The sequence below is a fragment of the Odontesthes bonariensis genome, chromosome 1 (genome assembly GCF_027942865.1).
Source record: "Odontesthes bonariensis isolate fOdoBon6 chromosome 1, fOdoBon6.hap1, whole genome shotgun sequence".
NCBI classification, from domain to species: domain Eukaryota; kingdom Metazoa; phylum Chordata; class Actinopteri; order Atheriniformes; family Atherinopsidae; genus Odontesthes; species Odontesthes bonariensis.
Window position 1 is genome coordinate 41,441,363 of NC_134506.1, and position 17,935 is coordinate 41,459,297.

The 17,935-nt window shown below is 40.4% G+C and overlaps 1 protein-coding gene across 3 annotated transcripts in view; it reads left to right on the forward strand.

The window, feature by feature from the left end:
* c1qtnf4 (C1q and TNF related 4) overlaps positions 1-17,935 on the forward strand; it is a 61,447-nt gene that overhangs the window by 25,778 nt on the left and 17,734 nt on the right. The window lies entirely within an intron of this gene.

Here is a 17,935-nt window from a genome sequence, read left to right on the forward strand (position 1 = left end):
TCTAATATAGCTGCTGTTTTAAATCCTTCAAAAAGCACCGACACTGTTTAAAACAAAAGCAAGCAAAGAGCATCAAAGCCACTTAAAACAGTCAAAGGCAATGGTTATTTTCCAGTCAGGATCAGGCCTCTTTCCTCTGAGCCGCTGAGGATGTAGACCTTCTCTTGTTGACTCTCTGCTTGTGTGGCTTGCAAGGCTGCAGTTCTAGTGGAAGTCATTTTCAAAGGCGCTCTTTGCTCAGATGGCGGCGGGAGAGATGGAATCAACAGCCCCCCGATCACTGCCCCTCCTTTTTGTTGTGGAGCTGGGAGGAGGAAGGGGGCCTGGCCTTGAGCTGGAGCCTCACAATAGATATTTGTCTGAACTCATAAAAAAAGATCCTTTGTGATTTGGCAAACAGAGACATAAATGGAGTCTTTTATAGGAGCCTGGAAATTAGGAATGATGGAATCTGGTTGAGGTATGGAAGGTCACTTTGTTGGATGCTTTTTCCTAAACCTTTTGGAAATAAACGATGAAAACTGTATGCAACTGTACAACGCAGTATACATTAGGGCTGCCACAAACGATTATTTTGATAGTCGACTAATCACCGATTTTTTTTTTTCGATTAGTCGACTAATCATATCATACATTGAATATAAAACATACAGCTTATCGCACCAGCATGCAGCTGCTCTTATATAACCATCATTAGCTTTCAGCTTGAAGTGTTTAAAGTATATGCTAAATAAAAATAAAGAGAATTAAGATGATAGTTCATTAAACCTTTAATGAAACATATGTGCAAAAGCTAATGAATCAAATCGTCATAGCTAATTTTAACGTTTACAGCTATCAATATGAGTAAGTAGTAAGTTAGCTCTCTGTTAGCAGCTAACTAGCGAGTTAACTTACAGAGACGACGGTCCCTCTTCATCGTTGTCCCAATCAGCTACAGCGTGCTTCCTTTTCAGGTGATCGTGCATCGCAGTTGTGCTGCCGTGGAAGGCAAGTTCTGCCTTGCAGATATTGCATTGCACACTTTTCTCTTTTGTTTTCTTAAAGGGATAGTTCGCCTCTTTTGACATGAAGCTGTATGACATCCCATATTAGCAATATCGTTTATCAAATTTGACTTAACCCCTGCTGCGACCTGTGCTTCTCAAAACAATATGCGTTCAAAAGAGTAATACATTTGCATCACAAAATCGTTCTCCAGGAAAAGTCAGACCTCACAAACGCTTGGCGCTATTTTCTCTCCCTTCACTGCCTGCTGTGCAGACCGTGCAGACCGAAGTGCAGACCGAGCAGCAAACACCGTAACAGGCGCGGCTGTCGGCAGGCGGCAGCAGGCAGTGATACGAAGGGAGAGAAAATAGCGCCAAGCTATTGTGAGGTCTGACTTTTTCCTGGAGAATGATTTTGTGATGCAAATGTATTACTCTTTTGAACGCATTTTGTTTTGAGAAGCAAAACGCTTTATTTTTTAAACCCCAGCCAACTAGCAGGACTACCTTCGTCAACGCAAAAACGAGGCTGGAACTCTGCTCACAGGACACAGCAGGGGGTAAGAAAATGTTCATAAATGATATTGCTAATATGGGATGTCATACAGCTTCATGTCAAAAGAGGCGAACTATCCCTTTAAAATGATCCCACACTTTGAGCTCCGTTGCCGAGTAGCCATGATACCAGAGCCCGTCTGGTATAACTGGTGTAAAGACAGTGGAAGGTGCTGCAGCAGTTTTTAAGAGAAAAACAAAGTTTAAAAAAAAAATGATGCCTCAATTATTAAATTCGATTTTAATAGTCGACATAATCGTGACTAGTTGACCAATCGTGGCAGCCCTAGTATAAACTGATTATTTATCATACAGATACATAAAAAAAGAAAATGTTTTACACCAAGAACCCCTCTGCAGCTGTAAGTGAAGTGCTGACATGATATAACTGTCTGAAATCTTGATCTACCGTCAGCTGTAGAATAAACCTCTCACTGTCTGTAATATAAGGAGAAGGGAACAAGGGAGAGATTCTGAACATCTCCACGAAGTGTTTGGTACCATCTGCTAATGGTACCAAAATGGAAACAGCTGAAATATCATCTCTATATGTAAATGAAGGAGCATTGAAAAAACAATAACAATAGTCTGTGAGAGTGTGTGCGTAAGTGTGATGAGTGTTTCTTTGTTATTCCAGTCGTGCTCGCCTCAGCAGCGCAACAAAAGATCTCTGTATGGCTTTGATCTAATGAGAGAAAGGGGTGGCAGTGCAAGAGTGCGGGGAGGGAATTGTTCAGGGTGAAGAGAATAGATGGATTTATACAAAGAGATTGAAACCAGCTCCACCAAGTACAGATCGGATTTTTTGCTTGCAGTAGATCAGAACTGAATAGTGACTATTAGGCTATTTTTAGACCAAATTACACTTACTGGCTTCTCATTTTCAAAAAGTTATAGAGCCCAAGCTGGTTAAACTGACTGAAAGTAACGCTTCTACCTTCACCGCTTTAGGTGCACAGCTACAGTGGCATGTAAATGTATCCTCAGAATTTCTGTTAATTTGAGTAGTTCCGTGAGCTGATATCCAAACGACTTAAAGCTAAGGATTTAATTGTTTGAAGATTGTTTAGGTGGTTCCATAATGAACTTACCATTGGAAACCAATACTGTGATTTAATTAATGCAAAGCATTTTACAATATGGTGACTGCAGTGGGTACAATATATCCCAAAAAAAAAAATCTCACCTATGAAGCCACTTTGTAAACTACTGATAGATTAGAAAGAGTAGTTTCTAAGTATGTAAATGAGCTCCTCTTAGTCCGAATATAAACGCTATTGATCCTGCGACATCAAAATGTAGCCAGTCTACTTAGCTTTTGACTGAAATCCCACTTGAGACAACAGAAGCTTCCAAGTTGGGTCTGCAGGCCACAATAATGAAGAAAAACCTGCAAGAAAGAGAGAAAGCCAAACTGCTGCAGCAAATGGAGCTTGTTTAAAGAAAGGTCTGTTACAAGCTGACTCCTGGGACTGACAGGACAGATTTAATGCTGTGCAAGCTGCTGTGCTCACTGTCGCTGCAGAAATGAACAGCAAAGACGGACAAGTTTTCTATCAGTGATACATCTTGTGGGTTTGTACGCGTTTTTTTGCAGCATTACGTCAGGTCTGTATGTGGTCCTTCATTAAGGTCCAGGGCACAGACTTTATAAGCAGGCCGATAAACAACTGAAAGCATTCTGGACCAGCTCTGAATGTAGCCCGAGCAACTGGAGCTCAATGCGTCCTGAGTGCATTCATTTAGAGCTGTCCATCTGTGTGGTCAGAGCTAGTGATGGGAAGTTCGGCTCTTTTCCGAGAGCCGGCTCTTTCGACTCCCAAACGGCTATTTATTTAGGATCTTTTGTAGCCTACATTTTACCTTAACTTTGCAAAAAAAAAAAATCATGGTTTATGTGTTGAAAACCCTTTTGCTTTCAGTGTTTTTATGAGAGACCTTATGCCTAATTCTGTGCATTTATTCTGTGACAAAATCACTCTTACATTTGTTTATTTCAATTAAACTTTTTTATTGGACGAATTAACAAAAAAAGTTCAAATAAATCCACAGAACAGAACCAAACTCAAGCTAACATTAATAATGTCCTCAATTAAACTTTTTTATTGGACAAATGAACAATAAACTTCAAACAAATCCACAGAACCAAACTCAAGCTATCATTAATAATGTCAGCGAAGATCCTCCAATCCCGCAGGCTTCAGAACCGACACTGGCATCGCAATCTGCAGCTGAGGCAACAGCTGCTATCTGCATTCCACCGGCACCAACACGCCTGCTGTTTACTTTCGTACTGTCTTTTTTAATAAAGAGCTTGGTTTAACTAAACAATATGAACTGTCAACTGCATTACACATTACACTCCATCGTTGTGTTTACGTTTGACTAACCGCAGCGTGACACTTTGTAGTCAACTGAAACCGACGTCACGTTAGTGGTGAACGGGCCGACTCCGCCCACTTCCAGGCCACAGTTTGGGTGGAAAAGAAAATGTTACTGGTGCCGTGTCGTGTGGTGTAGTGTTGGGCTATATCGAACCGAGTAGAGTAGGGCTAGCTTGGCGGTGGAAAAGGGGCAATAGTCTCCCCTCCATCACCTTCACCAGGCGTGGAAAGAGGCCTTGGCCTGCCACCAGCTCAGTGGGTCTTCTGCTTTCTGGATGAGGGGCTCCTCAAGGTAGCTCCCATACATCCTTAATTCTCACGTGAATGCCGCATGCTGGTCGTCATGCTGGCCAATCATAACAAAGCTCTGTCGTAACCAGAGCTGGGACTGAGCACTGAAAGTGAAACCTAAGCAGCGAATGGGAAAAAACTTCTGATTCACTACAAAGAGCCGGCTCTCAGAGTGCACATGACCCATCATTAGTCAGAACACCCAGGATGCTCGTTAGCACCAGTTCTGAACAACCATTCTGACTTCTCAAACCTTATCCCAACGATCTGCAGCTAAGTGCTCCTCTAAGCAGCTGCCTAATGCAAGATTCCTGAAGAGCAACTCAAAGATAAGAAGCAAAGTGTTTTCAGGTAGCAGTTTCTCAATTAGTACTGAGAAGATCTCTATCCTCCGGCACCATCACATTATCTTAGTTCTATTCCATATGGCAGCTCTCACCCAAAGACAGCTGGGATACTGTAGGCTCCAGCCCCCCCGCAACCCTGGAATGGATAAACAAGGATAGAACGATAGAACGATAGATAGAACGATAGATAGATAGATAGATAGATAGATAGATAGATAGATAGATAGATAGATAGATAGATAGATAGATAGATAGATAGATAGATAGACATTCCATGTGGCAATTATCCATCCAAAATATCCATGTGCACATTGCCAACAATGCAATTTCCTCCTGTGGTTGTTAATTTTACAAAAGGAAAACATCCATGGAAACGGGTTGATTTAACTTCTCTGCTCGGTGTAATTAATCACAAAGGAATTAAACGAGGGCTTTAATTTCTTTTTATAGGACATCTAAACTACATTGTTCTGGCAGTTTCCCTTGCTGCTTATATTACAGTTTATCATAGATTATTTGGTAACTGATATTTTTACATCTGCTAGGCAACAGACAGATTGTCCCCCTTCTTATTGATATTTATGGGCTTTTATAGCCTGATTCTTTTTAAGGAGCAAAAATTATGAGGAGACATGTCTTGATATATTTTTTCTTATTGATAGAATAGAATAGAATAGAATAGAATAGAATAGAATAGAATAGAATAGAATAGAAAAATACTTTATTCATTCCCCAATGGGGGAAATTCAAATTAGTCAAGTAGCTCAAAAAATTGTTAATATTTACAATGATTGTATGTTAACAACAACAATAATAATAACAATTCTAATAAAAATACTACTACTAACTAATAATAATAATAATGATAATAATTAATGACTAAGTAAATAAATAAATTTAAAAAAAATCAATCAATCAATTTGAAAAGAACTCAGGTAGCAAAACAATTCAAGTCAATCTTTTTCTATTAATTGTTGAGATGTGCAATTTGGTTATGTGCTGTATTATTCAACTTTACATAAATATAGCTATAATTTGCACCGATGAACATTTTGTATGTGCATTTCTGAACAGGACTGTTTCAGACATCCTGACAGTTTGTAAGAATGGATAGATTGTATAGTATGAGGCCAGCTCTGCACACAATAAGCTGAAGAAGGGTCTGAACTCAACAATACAACAGCAAATAAAATCCTATACAGGAAATCTTTCGTGAGCTGATCCTCACAGCAACTCATCGTAAAGATTGTCAAAACTGTGGAAGAGTAGTGCGTGCAAGAGAGCCCAAGGACCTCACAGAACAGGAAGTGTGGTGCAGGAGGAATCGCTCAAAAGCAAGAACTAAATGGCTCTTTAGCTGCTCCAAAAAGAGTTAATAAGCTGTGTTACATGCCAAAAGGGGGCTTCACTTGCACCGATCATGCGGGGGGCTAAGACTCTTCCTTCAGGCCCCGTTCTTTTTTGTTCTTTTGAAGTTTTGAAACTGTAAAAGGAAAAAGTTATCTGGCTGAAAATATAAAAGAAATGCCTCACTTTGAACTTTATGCCTTCTTTTTTAAATCAGGTCATTTTTTATTCTGTTTGAAGAGACAGAATTTCGACTGGTTAAACGGTGCCTGAACTTTTTTTGCATTTCACTGGAGGAACGAGCTTAAATCCTCCACTAAAATCTGTGGACATCCGTTGGCTTTTGAAGTCAGAGAGGACATATTGGACAGAAAATGATCCGTCAGTTTAGAAACAAAGACAACATGTGTCCATCATGTGTACATTTTAAAATGCAGATCTTATTCCAAACTAATGCTCATCTACATCAAGCGTTTCAATTAATCATTGCAAACACAAAATAATAGCCCTTTTGCTCAAATAAAGCCAACCTCAAAGCAAACCATTCACCTTAAATATAGCCAATGGGCGTTAATATGAAATATCATTAAAGCTCCAGGCAGAAAACTCAAATCACGGAGGAAATGTCCCTTAACTCCAGTCCTATCTGTAAGATGAATTCAGGAGTGTCTGGTTATGTGTTAAATGGACTCCCATGACATTTAATGGTGACACTGTAGTTGGAAGAGATATGAAAACATGTTAACAAGTTCTAAGAGCAGACTTAAAGGTAATACGAAGTATTAATCCTGAGCTAGCAGGGGAGAGCTGGAGGGTGGTTGTTTAGCTTCAGTCTGAGGTCTAATGTGTTTGTTATCACCTACAGCAGATGGCCCAGCGTGGAGCGGAGATCCACTCACATCATGCATGCACACACCAGCACACGATCTGTATGCATGCACTGCAAAAACTCCCTCAGGACGAACAAAACTACTTATTCATTTATAACCTAAAAAGAAAATCTGGGATTTACAATAAAATGAGGACATGATTTATCTGTGAATAAGATTAAATGTAGGTGGTTAAAATAAAGAAAACTACCATTTTTGTGTAAAAAATTGTATACTTTAACTTGAGACGGTTTACACCCGTTCCAAAGAAGACTCGACACTCAGAAGGGGAAATCGACTGATCTGGCAAAGGTTGAAATGACGTTATTTACCACCTGTGTCTGATCTGAGCTGGATAAACAATCAACTCAGACTGACCTGCTTTTTCCCAGATTTAACAGCATATCACAGATATTCCAAGAGATTAAATTAATTCCTGAAGAAGACTTCCCTCAAATTTACTCTATCCACCGTAGCTGTTGCCGTTTTTATTCATTTGTGTCTGTATTTTAAATCCGTTCAGATCTTAAAACCTTGAAAAACGACATGAATTTACCCAGAAAGTTAAAGATTCTCACTTCACACTTAAAGGGATACAAGGTAGTATAGCGGCAGTAACCTGAAATTCTACACTGTCGTAAAAATGCCCCCCCCCCTTCCCCGAAAGCGCAATGAATGTATGAGACCTCTGATCTATTCGTGCAACCTGGCAGATAAATGACAGCGACCATGTCTTCTGTACATTGTCCTATGATAATTTGGTTGTTTTGCATGTTTGTATTATACACATCCACTAACTAACCATCGTGGCGAATGCTGCCGTTGTGTTATTTAGTCAGTGCAGTTAGGTCATCTGATTCACAAGTGTAGACTGCCCACGTAAGATACTATGATCAGAGATTTTCTGAAGAGAGAACTCAAGATAATATGCTATAATACTGTTGCTGGAGGAAGTGGCCGGGGACAGCTCGTCTGGGTTTCTCTGCTCAGGCTGCTGCCCCCGCGACCCGACCCCCGGACAAGCGGAAGATAATGGATGTATGGATGGACTGTTGCTGATCTTGAATGGGATTCTTCCCTCATCATGGTGTATTCGTGGAGTGATTCCTTTGTATTAGCAGACACTTACAAAAGTTACATCTTAGACAGATGCGCGCAGGCACTACCAACACACGCCGCAATAAACGCAGACTAGCTCTACACTATTCCGATTACAATCATAATCCGAACAAATTAATCCATTTTCATGTGTAGATGACAATTCTTGTTCGGATCAAAACGTTATTCTTATTCTAATCAGGTCAGTCCGTGTATTTTTGAAGCTAGGCTACGTCTCGAACTCAGGAGGAATTAGAGCACCGTCATCACCTGTCTCTTCACGATCTAAAACGCAGATCAGACACTATGGTAGATGAACAATATCACGCTTGGAGAAATTTCACAAAGATGGGAAGTGCCAACATCGAACGTTTCATATTCAGTCTGTGAAAGGCAGAATAGGAAACGCTTGGTGTTGGCTCTTCAACGCAAGCGAACACATGGCTTACAACTACAACTAGCATACAGTACCTAGCTAAGTGCCGTAAACACAAACGACTCTTCTCGCGCATCACCACACTTCAGAGGCGGGTCGCTCCTGCCGAAGTTACATTTGGGATTCTCAGCATACAGACCCCTGTTGGGAGCGAGACAGGCTTCATTCGCTCACTATTGACTTGTTTAACCTTTGGTAAACTCCTGAAGGCTATAATTTTAGGTGAAAATGCTACCTAGTGCCCCTTTAACATTCATATGATCCCATTCAGATATGTTTTTCATGTGGAGCCGAAGAAAACAAGTCAGAGCGGTCGGTGCAAACTTGTGGTTCAAACACATTTCATGTCAGCTGAAGCTAAAACTAAATTTTCAAAACAAAGCAAAGATTTCCAAATCTCATGAAACATTTGTTTTAATCTAAAATAGAACATGTAAAACATATCAAACGTTGAAAGTGAAACATTTGAAAATTTCATGAAAAATATTAGTTAATCTTAAATTTTATGGCCTCAAAAAGAGTTTGGACAGTGGCAATGAAAAGTTGATAAAGTAAGTGGTTGGAAAAAGAAAGATCTGGAGGAACATTTTGCAACTAATCAGGTGAATTGGCAACAGGTCAGTACCATGACTTGGTATAAAAAGAGGACCTCAGAGTCAGAGAGTCAGAGTCTGAAGTAAAGATTTTCAGAGGTTCGGCAATCTGCAAAAAAACTGCATCTCTGAGTCAAGGAGAAATTTCAAAATAATGTTGCTCAATGTAAAATTGAGAAGAATATTTCATCATCTGCAGTAGATGATATCATCCAAAGATTCTGAGAATCTGGAGACATCTCGGTGTGTCTTTTGAAACTGGATACCCACGACCTCAGGCAGCTCTGCATTAAAAACAGAACTGATTCTGTCATGGAAATCACTGCATGGGCTCAGGAACACTCGCAGGAATCATTGTCTGTGAACACAGATCTCTGTGCCCTTCACAAATGCAGGTTAATGCTCTATCATGCAAAAAATAAGTCATATAAGTAATCTTGTTATTGACACTCAGGTCAAAATCCTGCATCTGTGATGGTAAAAAAACCAAAGAGTTTTGCACACACATTGTACATATGCAGTAAACTTTATTGATTATCAGTGAATTATCCCTCAGACTTTCCTCTGCAGGCCTGGGGGCACGTTTTTTTGGATGTTTCCAGTGTTTAGCACCTCATATACTAAACTATACTATATGGACATGCATTTGAGCCTACAGAGCTGGAAATTTTCCCATCTTCACAAGGATCTATCAATGCTGAAAGGCATATATAGATTTTAGAGCAACATATGCTCCAATCAAGATGATGTCATTTACCAAGGCAGTACTAAATCACAAACTGCCTCTAATCCAACAGCATGGCTTCGTAGTGGAAGAGTCTAGGTGCAAGACCTTTGCCCAACAACATTTGAAGCTTCATAAAAATGCAGAATACAACAACCGAATCTTATATCAGACGTGAATGGGACAACTTTCCTCTGCCAAAGGTCCAGCAGTTCCACAAGTTTAAAGACATGTAAAAATCACATATCCATCAACATGAGAAAATTAGGGCTGGGCGAGTATACTCGTTATTATCGTGTTAACGCATTAATTATTTAACGCCGACAATTATTGTATCGCGCATTAACGCAGGTTTTATTATTTATTTTATTATGGTAAAAGTCTGCTGCTCACAGGCTTTTATTTTGTAAAAGTCTGTTGCTGTCTGCTGCGGAACCGGAAAAGAAAGTAATCGGCAGATCCACCAAACGTGGAGAAGGGTACAGAACTTTTACTCGGCCATTTTCATTTTAAAGTTCTTCCAGACGGCGGAGTCGACAGAACCAAAGTCATCTGTAAACTCTGCCAAGTTGAATTGTCTTCTCAGCGTAGTAGTTCCAGTCTAAAATATCACTTAAAGGCAAAACACACAACTGATAGCAGCAAGTCATTCAAGGAAACAGACAGTGGAGCGAGGCTTCTACATAAAAACTACAGAAAGATGCTGATGTTAAAAGTGTGTTTGCACAACAAATGTTATGGCACTTTCATTCCAGTAGCGGCTGCTGACTTTTAAAACAGGGGAAGCCCATATTACGCGTTCAGGGTTGTAGTGGCTCGTGCCATCCCAAAGCAGAAGATAGCAAAGTTAAAAAGAATTAGTTATAACATAGCTGTGTCTAGTATGACAAGTATGCCCAGCAAACACACAGAAAGAATGTGACTTTGAAAATTCACACAGCAAGGCCAAAATCAAGTATGATCGAATCTAAGGCCTGTAAATGGCTGGATCAGAATCTGTGGAGCATTTTTCCCTGTCATAATGAATACTTATTCTTAAAAAAGGTAACATTTGTGAATGGGCAGCATGAATTCTGGAAAGAAACAACTAAAAGTATGAGTGAAACTCTGACAGCACTTTCACAGACAACCAGTCTCTTTCATATCTGCTTTGGGACTGAAGTTCCAGCGTGCTTCTCCCCGCTTAAAAAATTCGGCTGCCACATCTCTCATGATGGACAAACATTAACTCCAATCATCACGACACAGCCCCTCATATTGACACGCCCACGTCTAATCTACCCCCAGAGACGCCGGGCAGCCTCGGAACTTATGAGTTTTTGTCGATTTAGCCAATGATGACCTAGAATTGTAGAAAAAAACTTGACTCTCCCGCCCCCTCCTGAAGCCGGGCAGCCCTCGGCTCGGAAGCCTGGCTGTTAGTGGCGGCTTCATATCATGATTTCCTCAGTGAACGGCGGCGATTTCAGAACAAATCACTTTATTAAGCTACAGGACAACATGTTGTAGTTATGAAAGTAAATGCAGTATTGGGCATATCTTGTGTTTTGTGAATAACTGTTTTATCGTCAATTTAACATTGAAGATGTAGCAATTTCGCCAGAGAATGGGAGAGGCTGTCCGGCTTCCCGTGTTGTCTCTGAATAGCCGCGGCTGTTTCATTCATATGGCAGCACATTTAAAATAAAACTAAATGCTAAAAGCTATACACTACTTTTGGATTCATTTTTGGATTTTGCGTACAAATGCGATTAATCGCGATTAATCAGGGAAATCATGTGATTAATTAGATTCAAATTTTTTATCGTTGCCCAGCCCAAGAGAAAATATATCCACATGCCAAATATTCTGCATAAAACAATATTATATAAGGCAATGCATTTGCACAATAAAAAGCTTTAATCAGCACTGAACATGCACATATCTCTTCATATGCTCACCAAAAGCAACCTACACAGCGAGAACAGAAACAAACATTTCCACCCACGCACCAAAGATATATAGGCCACACGCACATCCATACATTCTCGTTATGTACGAGATCCACTCTCACAGGAAACCTTTTTGATTCTCACTGTCGACTCTCTCTTGTTCTTTGCTTTCCATTTCCCTTTCCCTCCTCCTGTCCTCCTTTTCTTCCTCAATCATCAGTTATTGATCTTTCCCCAGGGAGTAAAAATCAGCCTTTCTCCTCCCTCTATTTTTAGACACAGGACAAATCTCAGGAAAAGGGGCAACATGAGAGGAAGATGGAGTAGAAGCTAAGATGCTGCTGATACTACGAGGCGGTGCTTGATTTGATTGTGAGGTGATATATGAGTTGAACAAATAGGACGCCTGTAAAGCAATGAACCTGCAGATGTCTGATTCACTGTGGTGCAACCGGCGAAACAAGGAGGATGCCCACATTGATACGCACACATTTTGGTCCTTTAATATAGTTTAAGAGTCGTGATCGCACCTCAGGGCTTAGGGGATAACAGTTCTTAAGTCTGTGAGATGCTTTCAAAATCAACCACATACAGTCAGAAATGCATGAAGGTCAATCTAAAAATACAGCTGGTGCTGAAATCTTTGATCGGCTGACCTTACGAAAGACAAAAGGGGTTCAGCTCACATGTTTCTGCTGTCTTAAAAACACACAAACATGAGATGATGTATCCCTCTGTCTTTTTCAAAAAGGGCTCATGCTTTTGGACAGTATAAGCCAGACTGGACTGACTAAATGTCAAACATTGTTATGATCATAGTCAGAGGGATTTTGTCAAGATCATATGGCAGGAAAAATAATCACCCACCGCTCTTCTTTATCAGAAGAGAGAGCTGGAATCTGCAGAGCATCAACCACAGTCTTAGAAGTACATGTTCAGGAAACCCGTATGTGAAAGAACCAATTATGACTGTTTCTGAGGTGGGGCTTTGCACTTTTGTGAGGAACTGATGAACGCTATGAGGAGCATTCAAAGTAAACACAAGAAACTTGTGCTGCAAAAGACAATGGACCAGACTCAGCGAATAATTCCCTAAATTCAACAATTAATCTTCTAATACTGGCTCAGTACCTAATGAAGAACCTCTTGATCCCTATAATCCCTATAGACCAGTGAGCAGTGCTGACCAACATGTCATTGGGGTCATCAGGTGGGAACCTCCTTTCATCAGTGTTTCGTCTAGTTGGACCCACGACACCTCCAGGAGGCTAGACAGTGATCACTGGCGTCCCAGAATCACTCCCCTAATGCAGCCATCACTGCCCCTCACACCACAACAACCATCTTTTTATTTCCACAAGCTACCCCAGCGTCTCACCAACTGCACACCAGTCACAGCAGGGTTGGAGATTCAAACCCTGGTTCGGGTAGAGGGTAATGAAAGTATAGAGGGTGCCAGAGGTGGAGGCAGGACAAGACACATGAGCAGATTCAGCAGACAAACTCACCTAAACAGTCCTACAGTCACTAACAATGCCAACAAAAACAAAGCCATACAGGCCAACTCACCTGAAATGGCCGCCTGGTTTCAATAGGCTCACACGGGCCACACCCTCCACTTAAATATATCTTGAACTTCTTCTTTGCTTCTTCCAAGAGTCTGTTTACCCTAAGTGCTCCCCCTGTTGGGCCCCCAGCTACTATTGCTTCTTCTAATCCAAGTCCACGGGCTAGACTTTACTGCCTCATCTGACACTTCCTTCACTATTTTCCTCACACTCTGTCCACTTACACCCAGCTCCCTCAACAATGAGACAACAGACTTTGCAACAAATCCTCTACATCCTACTTCCACTGGACAGATCCTAACTTTCCATCCTCGCTGCTCTGCTTCTGCCCCCAACTCCACATACCTAAGCTTTTTCCTTTCATATGCTTTTACTACTAGCTCTATGAAATAGACTCTTATTCTACTTCTAGACCACAAGACTTTATCAGGCCTTAGATTTGTAGAGGCTATTATGAGAAGTTAGCGAGCTGCTCCAAGATGCCACAGCTGCAGCAGAAACTGAAGTCAAATCAAAATGTTGACGCATTCCCTTCCTAAAACTTTAAACATACCAGAAAATTGGAAATGCACCACTCACTGGCCTGTTGAGCAAAAAAGCATCCGTCAATAGCTGCGGCTTTGGTTGGTTGCTAATCCAGCAGCTTTGACTCTTAACTGACACAGTCTTATATTGTCATTCTCATACTACCACTACATATGTCCTTGAATAATTTAGCTTACAAGTTTACATGTTATATTTGGGGGTAGTCTCATAAATGTGTGGCCAATCTGAGCTGTGGGCTGCTTTAGTGTGTTGGTGTTAGTCCTTTAGCTTCGCTTCTGTGGAAAAGACAGAAGTCAAAGCTGAGAAAAATCTTCGTGGTGGAGTTAAATTTAGTGTTAATATAATTTAAAAAAAAAAAAAACTGCCCATTACAACGTGTTCATTATTTTCAAAGAGGGTGTCTTTACAGTTTATGGTTTTTAAGGTATGAAATTGGTTGTCGTCTCCCCTTTAGGTTCCAGCCAACTTGAGCTTTAGCGTTTGATCAACACATAGCACAAGTTCTGGAGCCTATGCAATGTTAGCTTTCAGAGACCTGCTTGCTGCCCATCGTCATTGAAAAAGGCTATTTGTGAGGCTGAGACTGTTCTCTTGTTAATGTGGTAAGGAGCGGAGTAAAGGATGGAATTTTAGAGCCAACAACGCCACCTGGGGACTTGCACCCCAGGATATGACAACTAAAACAATTGCTGTAAGGACACAGGGTCGTGACTGAGGAGGCAGAGACAGTAAAGAAAGCAAATATATTTATATTTATGAATAAAACTTGAGTAAAGCTGCTGTGAAGAAACAAGGAAAAAAGGGTTAAACACAAGACGAATTTAGTCAAATATTTTTATTAACAGAAGGCTAAAAGGTTAGCTATAACAATACCAAAAGAGGCAAATGACCAACAGAGAATTAAAATCAGTGGGCTGATGCCTCAGTGGAAGGCATACTACTGGATGCGTGTCCCTCCTCAAGCTGGGGTGCAACACTACAATTGAAAAGCCACCACAAACACACTAAAGGAAAAAAAAAAAGGAATGACAAAAGGAAAGGTTAACAAACCTAACACTTAATCAATAATCAAACTGAAATAGACAAAGAACTACACAAGCAAAACAAAAGTAGAGCGAACCAAACAAAACTGCATAACAGAACTGTACAAACAAACTAACAAAACAGCACAGCACAGTAGCAAGTAAACCTAAAAAGACAAAAACACATGTTAGTACCAAAGATTGCATCACACATGCAGGATGAAACGGGGACCCTACTCACCACCAGGATTAGGTAACCACACCAGCTCAGCAAGAGGCTGAATAGAGCCATTTTGAGGCTTTATATACACAACATGGGGAGGAGCCAAGGGAGGTGCTTAAGTGTTGACTACCTGGGATGCGTTCAAGACCCATAGGTCCACTACGTTAACATATAATTGTCTAAACAAGACAGGTAGATCAGATTAGCATATTTACAGATCTCCATTCACTGAATTAGGAAAAGGTGCATTCACGAAAAGTGTTATTTCTGCTGTAATGGGACTTAAGGACATCAAACATCCAGACAATAAAGAAGGACAGGAGCGCACTAATTTAACTCACAAGTCTTAAATTATGTCAACACAACTGTGTCTTAAAGAGATGCCTCAAAATTATATTATCCATTCTGAAAGAATTAAGTAATTGTTCACATTTAAAGGTACCTTTCAGTCATGTTACATATTCAGCTGCCATGCTAAATCTCATGTTCTATATCCTTGCTCCGCCACCTCCCACTTCCACCTACATAAGAGACTCTTCACCCCGCCATGGTTCTGAATGTTGGTACTGGAGAGAATCACAACTTTATAGCTGTCATGATGTATCGTGTATTAAAGTGTGTTTAACTTGTAGCCCAAAAAACAGGCAGGAAACCTGAGAATCAAACAGAGAATCGATCACTCTTTAAGCAGCGTTGTCTTGTGTTTTCTCTAACAGGCGTCAGAAAACACACCAACATTGCAACACACACACACCAGGAGCTCTGCGCTGCTGCTTCTGCTTCGGGCATCACAGAGCAAAGCTGCCAGAGTCACTCGTTCATGCAGACAGCAACTGCTCGCCTGAGACCTTGAGTCATCCCCCTTTAGGATCATGTTGTCCTGATGACACAGCTGCCACTGATACTGAGGCATGCAGGCTTTCACTTGAACAGCATTTCCATGTGCTGTGTTGGCATGAAGTTAAACAAAAATGTAAAAATGTGTAATCAGAAACAGAATCAGAAAAGGTTTTATCGCCAAGTAATTTTTACATCACCAATTTTTACATAACCACAGAATTGTAAAGAATTGAAAGTCGGATTTGAAACTTTCTTCAGGTTTTCTTCAGAAATTGTTTGATTTTTTTTTAAAAGTCAGCTCTGGTGGATTTTCTCTCAATACAGTCTCCCACCCCCTGATACGTCCACACTGACAGTGATGAAAATCTTGTTTACAATTTTGTCTTTTTACTTCAGTTAAAAAACTTTTTAAAAACTAACATTTATTGGCACAGCTTGAAAGCTTTTTTGAGGATATTGCACCAGTCAGTGGGGTCACATGGCACTGAAAGGATCGGATTATTGGCTAAATTACAATGAGATTGAGTTATTAAGTGCATGTAGACACCTTAATCTGACAAGAAATTGGATAGGATCAAATTCAACCGAGTTATGTCGGGGTCTTAAAGTCAAATTAAACATGTTTGCAGACGGTGAAGCACGTGGTGAATCAGACTTTGTGTTCTGCGGATGCTCATGATTTTTGTCCCGTGGTCGTGAACCGGAAGTCGGAAGAGACGATATTACTGTTGTTGTCGCCGTCAGAAAGAAACAAACAACGCGATGGAGAATGCTCCGTTGTGCATCGAGTTTCTGCAACAAGCAGCTCATCACAGACCAAATGTAGAGGGACGTAGCTTCATCTTGCTCTTCATTCGCATTTTCGCCAGTTTGATTCGATTCATTCACCGCCATATATCCAAGGATAATTACCCTTGCTCAACTCATTCTTATTGTAATTTAGCCAATTATCTGATCCTTTCGGTGCCATGTGACCCCACTGAGTGTTTACTCACAGCTCCCAGTATTGTCACACTGCCTTTTTCTTTCTTTTCTGACTTACAGCGCAAAATATTTTCATGAAATGTCAAAGAAATCTTAGTGAGAAAGGCAGACAAAAGGCAGATTAATAGATTATTATTGTAAATAGAAATTCAGTAAATTAATGTCTTATTTTTATATCTATCCAAACTATGTCAGACTGACAATTAGCTTTAAACTGCATTCAACTACTAGAGTCACATTAGGTTTACATCAGCTATAATCTATTGAAGGGCTAAGGAGCGTAGAGGGGAAAATGAATGTATGTTCTCCTGAAACAAGTAAACATTTTTCATTAAGGTAATTAATGACTGAGTGCTCCAGTGAAGCAGCTGAGTGGTGAGATTCGAGTAGAAACACAACACAATTGTCATCCAGGAACACAACATTAGAGGCATTTACATAAGGAAAAATGTTCAGTCTGCATTCGGTCCCGCACCAAATGATTCTGCAGTAGTAGCAACTTTTTATCGGCTCAGGCTCCGATCGGCATTGATGGAATCACAACACGTGCAAATTTTCAGTGGGGGTACTTTTTTAAAGTAAAGTGGAAAAGTGGAAGTAAGGAAAGTGGATTTCCCAAATGCATTACCTCACTAGAAGGCACTGAATCAAAGTAAAACAACTTTTCGACAAAAAGAGGCAAAACTAATTGATTTTAATGGTCTGGCAGCTCGCTCACAGCACTGCTGTTTGTGGTCCAGTCACAAATATATTACCAGTCTAAGTGTTTCAGAATCGTGCCTTTCAGAAAGTGTGGTCTAATATTGTCTGCAATATGTACTATAATGCCATCCCTTCATGTTGTCCCGCAGCTACAGGCTTGTCCCCTGGGATCGGCAGAAACTCGATGTAATTCCAGTTGGGTGTTTGTTGTAGCCCTCAGAGCACTGAGGGTAAAAACATTATTACTGGCTGCGGAAAAGGATTCAATCAACTTGTTTTAGCAGGTGTAGCCAGGTTTTAAAAACTCAATCAAACACCTCTCTTTTTGGTGTAAAAACTTCACAAGAAGACTTTCCACCCAATAGACAGGTTTGTGCATTGCTTGGCAAGGTATATTTTCCACAGGTATAGGAAATTAATGAATAGGTACGTCACTACTGTAAGTCTTTGAATGTTTTACATGCAGTTACTCATAGGTCGTCTAAA